Source organism: Tachysurus vachellii, chromosome 26 (assembly GCF_030014155.1).
Source record: "Tachysurus vachellii isolate PV-2020 chromosome 26, HZAU_Pvac_v1, whole genome shotgun sequence".
NCBI lineage: Eukaryota > Metazoa > Chordata > Actinopteri > Siluriformes > Bagridae > Tachysurus > Tachysurus vachellii.
Genome location: NC_083485.1, coordinates 6,011,339 through 6,017,338, shown reverse-complemented (window position 1 = coordinate 6,017,338; position 6,000 = coordinate 6,011,339).

Genomic DNA, 6,000 nt, shown 5'->3' with positions numbered 1-6,000 from the left:
CGAAATGTTTTAGCTCTAACAATGGAATTGAAAATCACCACAAGCTTTTACTATCTAGTGCTCCTATTAGCTAGTATATACATTATATGGTCCAAAGGGGGGACTCAGATGATTAAAGCTCTGGGTTGTTGATCAGAAGGTTAGTGTTCAAGCCAAGGCCCTTTATCCACTGTATCATAGCTGACCCAGTGTTCAATCCCCAGCCTACTAAACTAGAATATCGTCGCTGTCATTCGGAATCCTCGTATCTCCAAAACCGTTATTTTTCAGGAAATTAAAAAAACGCCGTACCTTATCTGTAGTGCACAGGGTTTAGTCCGCGTTGCAGTGGATTGTCATGCGCTAAATTCCTGTCCTCAGACGAGCACCAGAACTAGCGGGGGTCAAGATTTTTTTTTTCCTTGAGCCCAGTGTTTTGAAGACATTTACCTCAGAAGACGTGTTGATTCATTGCGACTCTTCTTGAGGAGAAATATGCTGCGAATCTCTCCCGCGGAGTGAAGAAGAGGTGGACAGTTGACGTGTCCAATGGAGTTAAGAGATTTGCGCTCAAGCTATTTTCAAGGCTTTAGATTGGTTAATAACGTAAAAATAACAGACCCACGTGGGTACTGACCAATAGCATCGATATGTGAGAAAATATGAATTTGACAAAATTTGGATATACGAGGTTTCCGCCTGACAGCGACGATATGCAAGGAAAGGAATTTCGCTGTGCTGTAATGTATCTGTAACAAAATAATGGCGTCTTATTGTTAGAATTATTGTTTATGGTAAAACAATAAACTCATGCCACAAAGCTTGTAGCACATAACTGTATTGAATATCTTTGTGTGCTGTTGTATTGCAATTTACCTTCATTAGAACTAAGATGCTAGTGGTTAGCACCTTCGCCTCACACCTCCAGGGTTGGGGGTTCAATTCCTGCCTCCGCCTTGTGTGTGTGGAGTTTGCATGTTCTCCCCGTGCCTCGGGGGTTTCCTCCGGGTACTCCGGTTTCCTCCCCCGGTCCAAAGACATGCATGGTAGGTTGATTGGCATCTCTGGAAAATTGTCCGTAGTGTGTGATTGCGTGAGTGAATGAGAGTGTGTGTGTGCCCTGCGATGGGTTGGCACTCCGTCCAGGGTGTATCCTGCCTTGATGCCCGATGACGCCTGAGATAGGCACAGGCTCCCCGTGACCCGATCGAGGTAGCGGTAGAAAATGAGAGTGAGAACTAAGATGCCAAATACTGTTCCAGTATGACAAAGCCCCGGTGCACAAAGTGCGGTCCATGAAGACATGGATTGCCAAAGGCCTATACAGAGCCCATCTATCTATCCATCCATCCATTCATCCAGCCAGCCAGCCTTATGTATATCAGTATCAGACCATTGCTACATGTCCAACACTTTATAAGGTGACTCACTATTCTGTAAATATACTCTCATGAATACTACAGTGATGCTGAACAGGTGGTACGTTTCATCTCTCAAACAATGTGCAATAATTACAGCAACATCCTACACCTTCAATGTGACTGGCGATGACACTGACCACCACTTCAGGATCACTATAGTGTCTATGAGTCACACGCTCAAGTGACAGACACTTATTTAGAAATTGACTAGAACTCACAAACATTCTATTGAAATTCCACATAGTCACCCAAGCCAAAGATCAAACAGAACCAGAACCAGAACCATTAAAACTTCTACAACTGCACCAGCTTTAGATTCTTTTATCAATCTCTGATAACAGAAGAAATTAAGTGTGATATTATGAGATAAAAGAAGCTGTGATCTTGAGCAAAACAACTAAAAACAACTATAAAAGAAAAAAGAAAATAACGATAAGGATAAGGATTCTTTATAAGGATTCATAAGGATTCTTTAAACTTACTGTATGCTCATCTCTGGACCACTGACATGGTCTAAAGAGTTTATTGAAGAGAAATGCACACACACACACATACGCACACAGATACATGCTGTACGGCCCTCATCTTATCCTCACTCAGTATTCGTTCTTCCTTACTTCCCTAATTGTGTCATTGTTCACCCTCTTTTTTTTCTATTCTTTCTCTTATTTGGTCATCTTTTCATTTTTATTCTTTCCCTGTCATTCTGCATCTTTATTCCTTACTCTACATTATCTCTACTTCATATTTCTCGCCTTTTCTATCTTCTTGTTTTCTCTCCAGTTCCTACTATTTATCCCATGTTTCTTTGTTGCTAATATCATCTTCTCTTTCTTTTTCTTCTTCCTCTCCCTCCATCCTTTTCTGTCTATTGTTCCTTCTTTCATGTACTTGTTACTTTCTATGTTTCTAGTACTGTGAATTTTATTCAGGAAATGCAAGTCAGGTTAAACATCCTAGCAAAGCATTATCTTTCAATGACGCACATTTTAACAATTAAACTAACACAGGAATTGTCAAGCACAGCTACGGAATCAAATATATCAGCAAAGTGTAAGAAAAATAAACATTGATTCTTTCTCCTGCACTTTGATTATCTCTAATAACACTCTCTTCTCTCTCCCCAAACTGTCTCCTCTGGCAGTTCTTTCTTGATGCCCTTTCTCTGCCTCCATAATTATTTTACACATGCTACCTCATTACAATGCAACACCTTTTTGAAAAGAAAAATGAAAAAAAAAAAAAAAAAAAGATTTAAACCAGAAGAGAACATGATTGTACTTTTCCTTCTTAGGGTTGATGACTTTTCAGTACCTCACCATTAAATCTGTTAAAAATCTGTCTTTCTGTCTCTCATTATATTCTATATTTTATATCATGTTTGTTCTGGTCATTTTCATTTACATAGCAAAAATATACAAGAGAATTTTATTATTGTAATAGTTGTGCTCTGGCAGTGGTCTTAAGTTGAGTGTAGCGTGTGGTTTTAACATGTCTAGGCATTTCAGCCTGAGTGACTACTCATTTTCAGTGTACTCCATTTGAACAAGCAAATTTTCCACTCTCACTGTTTATTTCCATGGGAAGGACAAACATCAGACAACTACAACAGAGCTTTCTTGTGTCCTGGAGGGTGGTGGCCACTAGACTGAAAATATTTTAGGTGCTTTTTTTTTTAATATTATTATTATTAGTGTAAACCCACAGTGCCATCATGTGCTCAACGTGTTAACTACACTTAAGGTAGCATACCATTAAGACAATATGAATCTGTTTCATACAATGTCTCTTCTCTGTAAGAGGCAAAATCATCCATTTATGAATCATCTACATAGCTTATCTACAGAGCACAAAGCAGGGTACACCCTGGACAGGATGTCAGTCTATCCCAGGACACAATCAAACACACCCATTCACACAATAAGGACCATTTAGAGATACTAGTCAGCCTACAAAGCATGTCTTTGGAAACTAGAGTACCTGGAGGACATTCTGGAAACGCTTGAGAAACAGGTAGAACATGAAAATTCCAACCAGACAGGGCAGAAGTGTGAGGCAATGATTCAAAACCACCGGGCCACTGTGATCCCTTAGAGCCAAAATCAGTTAAACAAATTTATTAGAGTCAAACATGGTCTTTGAAAAATATTACATTTTCCACATACAGTGATGGTGTAAAGAATGGATGGATGGATGGATGGATAGATGGATGGATGATTGGATGGATGGATGGATAAATGGATGGATGGATAAATGGATGGACATGAAACTCACCTGCACATTTAGCACATCACTTTTCATCCTGTAATGTTTGCACAATCTATACTGTTACTACATTTAACAAATAACATACTGGACATTAATATCTATTTCTTTTTATTTCTATTTTTATCTTTCTTAAATGTACTTAATTTATATGCACAGTCTAAGGAGCAATGGCTAAGTTTTCATTTGACTTCCAGTAAAATAAAAGGCAAATAAAATTTTCAGTCAGCTACAGACCTGTGCATTCTGTGATTCTGACTGATGCTGATATTTTGAAAGTTTGAGATGTCAGTCATGTTCATTACCATGTCAATAGCTGGCAGCTGGGTGCAAGGTTCGGTCCCTCTGAGAGATTTCCCACCCATCATCTGGAGAAGCCATGCATTCAGGGTGAGACAAGTAAAGAGCACACTGTCCAATAAACTCCCAGAAGAGCTCAGACCCAGAATGATGTATTAAAGGCAGGTTGTCCAATGAGTGTTAATCTTTGCTCCCATTAAAAATACAGTGTGCTTAAATGTCCCATAGTACTCTTGCCTCTAGAAACTGTGTTTCTACTGTACGGGTGTTGATGAATAAATGGCCAAACAGTGTCATTAAGAGTAATCTTGTTGTTTTATCCAGTAAAAAAAGAAACTCTGTATCTGGAAAATATATTAAAACTGATTCAACATAGTGTGTGTGTATATATATATATATATATATATATATATATATATATATATATATATATATATATATATATATATACACACACACACACTATGTTGACTCAGTTTTTCAGTTTTAATGGAAAATATCATCAGATACTTTATAAGCTGCCAAGTTTCAGTAGAGGCTAATCTCACTTAAAGAACTTTATAAAGAAGATTATAGACTTATACCTAATAACTGCAGCTGTTCTCGTAAAAAGACTATGTTGTATCTCATATTGAACATCCTTTTAACAAAAAATAGTATAAAGTTGTAAAAAGTAATGCCACTATATCACCCAGAAGAGTACAGTTGGTTAAAATTCGCTCCATTGTTGGTTAAATTTGTTGGTTTCCAAAAAATGGCTTAGCATTTTGCTAAAATGGTGACTAATGACAGGAAGAAGCATAACATCAGCTCTCTGTAGTGCATCCTTAAGTGGTGACTGGCTCTCAGTGGTGTAATCCCACGTTGTACTTAAGTGCACTCAGTAGCACCACACATTAAGAGAAGTGTGGGATGAATCAATGATACCAGCTTACCAGGCCCACATGTATGCACATTTTAATGTTATTGTTATAGGGAAATTAAGAACAGCTTCACTTTGTGCCATTTCAATGCTAACAAAAGATTTCCAGCAGTTTAGAGAGAAGGTTTGTCTAGAATCTAGAATTTAGCATTTTGGAACTTTTAGAATAGTTGAAGTGATGTTTAGCCTTTTCTGAAGATATGATAATGTGAACAAGACCATTTGTTGACCTGTTAGACCATTCAAAAGTCTTTAGTTGTTACTTCAAATGTCAGAACAAATGAAAGAGTAATTGTATATTGTGATACCCGTGTATACTCAAACAACCACTCTTTAGATTAATTCCTAAGGTCCTTGGAGACCTAGATATAGTCCACATTCCCAAATCCAGCATTAGAAGAAGTCCAGTTTCATCCAAATGAGTATGAGGTTCCCTTCTCAGTCTGGTTCCTCTCAAGGTTTCTTCCTCATATCATATCAAATCCCCAAGGAGTTTTATCTTGCCTCCATTGCCTCAGGTTTACTCATTAGAGACAGATTTTAGAGATAAATAGTAACTTAATTTTAAACTTTAATATATTAATTTTATATTTCTATACTTCTGTAAAGCTGTTTTGAGACAATGTCTATTGTTAAAAGCGCTACACAAATAAATAGTTCAGTTTTGGTTGCCACCCCATTGTCTCCAAAGCTGTGATTTGAAAACACTGCTTTAGTTTAAGTGTAATAAAAAAATAATAATTAAAAAAATGAATAAATAAATAAATAAATAAACACACAAACTAATGCCATTCTGTAAAGGTGTATGCCTGGCAATATTCCCAGGATAAGCTTTGGATTCACAATGATAAATTGGTTAGTTATAGTTATATTTAATACCGCTAGAGAAATAGAGGACAACATTAACTAAACAGAAAAGCAAACATCATGTAAATGATATAAAACACAGTCGTATACATCTGTAGGTAGACTTAGCAGAAAAGTATAAGGTGTAATTATACTGAAAACAGTAAAAGTGAAAATATTCCCAACAGTTTAGAAAGGAAGGAACACTAATCCTGAACCATGTTTCAGTTCAGCTTGAAATTCTAAGGAAGAGTACAACAATTTCTA